The sequence below is a fragment of the Varanus komodoensis genome, unplaced genomic scaffold (assembly GCF_004798865.1).
Source record: "Varanus komodoensis strain SLA01 unplaced genomic scaffold, ASM479886v1 scaffold14_1, whole genome shotgun sequence".
In the NCBI taxonomy this organism is placed as follows: domain Eukaryota; kingdom Metazoa; phylum Chordata; class Lepidosauria; order Squamata; family Varanidae; genus Varanus; species Varanus komodoensis.
In genome coordinates this window covers 13,881,000-13,882,830 of record NW_025335438.1, presented here as the reverse complement: position 1 = coordinate 13,882,830, position 1,831 = coordinate 13,881,000, and positions in this window count along the sequence as shown.

The window sequence follows — 1,831 nt, the reverse complement described above, 5'->3', positions numbered from 1 at the left end:
GTCCGCAGCTTAGGAGTACTCCTCGACCCGGAGCTGCGGACCTTGTCCCTAAGAGGGAGTGCAACCCCATTCAGGACCAGGTCAAATCCACCCTCTCCGAAGCCCGATCCACCAACCAACAGGACCTCCGTCTTGTCTGGATTGAGCTTCAGTTTATTGGCCCTCATCCAGCCCATTACCTCGGCCAAGCACCGGTTCAGCACAGCCACTGCCTCACCTGGATTGGTGGAAAACAAGAGGTAAAGCTGGGTATCATCAGCGTACTGATGATTCCGCAGCCCACACCTCCTGATGACCTCTCCCAGTGGTTTCATGTAGATGTTAAACAGCAAAGGGGACAAAATGGAGCCCTGTGGTACTCCATGGCGTAGCTGCCATGGCGCAGAGCCATAGTCCCCCAGCACTACCTTCTGGAATCGGCCGTTGAGATAGGAGTGGAACCACTGCAAAGCAGTGCCTCTGACCCCCAATCCCGCTAGCCTATCCAGGAGGATACCATGGTCGATGGTATCGAAAGCCGCTGAGAGGTCCAGAAGAACCAACAGGGACGCACTCCCCCTGTCCTTCTCCCTGCACAGGTCACAGGGTTAAAGCTATCTGGTTCATCATATTCCTGACTTATCTTTTGTGAAAGTAATGAGATGATTTATAAGGACAGAGCTAAAGTTTTACAAAACACACAGCAATGCTGCCAAAAATGCCTGCATATTTTATTCCATCAATTAATTGGAATATTAGGAATAGGCTTTTGTCATACAAAGTATATAAGCAGCAACGGTAAATTAAGATGACAACTAGCAATTTACATGAACAATGAAGACAAAGGAACTAAAATCAATATAGCAAAGAAGCATATTAAAGAAGACTTAAAAATTCAAAGCATGTGGCCCAGTGATATACCAGCTGGAGGAACTAGTTGAAGAACTTTCAGAGCTGTTGGCTACTATATTTTAAGGATTCATGGAATACCAAAATAGCTCCATAAGATGCATAAGAATAAACATATACTTCAGTTCTTTGCACTGGAAGGCTTTTTGTTTTTCAATTGGAGTTCCATTGGAGAATGTTGAAAATCACAGGTGTTGTTATTGTTGTTAGTCGCGAAGTCATGTCCGACCCATCGCGACCCCATCCCCTGGAGTGCACTCAAGCTCACACCAACTGCTTCAGTGCATTCTCTGCCATCCACTTCTTCTTTTTGCCATCTATTGTTTTCAGCATTAGACTCTTCTCCAGGGAGTCCTTCCTTCCCATAAGATAGCCAAAGTATTTGAGTTTCATCTTCAGGATCTGGTCTTCTAAACAGCAGTCAGGGTTGATCTCCTCCAGGACTGACCGGTTTGATCGCCCTGCTGTCCAAGGGACTCGCAGGAGTCTCCGCCAACACCACAATTCAAAGGCCTCAATCCTTTGGTGCTCAGCCTTCCTTATGGTCCAACTTTCACAGCCATACATTGCAATTGGGAAAACCATAGCCTTGACTATACGCACTTTTGTTGGCAGGGCGATGTCTCTGCTTTTTAGTATGCTATCTATGTTTTGCCATAGCTTTCCTCCCCAGGAGCAAGCGTCTTGGAGCCCAGGAAAATAAAATCTGTCACTACCTCCATTTCTTCATCTATTTGCCAGAAAATGAGAGGATTGGATGCCATGATCTTAGTTTTCTTAATGTTGAGTTTCAAGCCAACTTTTGTGCTCTTCTCCTTCACCTGCATCAAGAGGCTCTTAGTTCCTCTTCACTTTCTGCCATGAGAGTGGTATCATCTGTATATCTAAGGTTGTTGATATTTCTCCCAGCAATCTTAATTCCAACTGGTGATTCAGCTAGCCC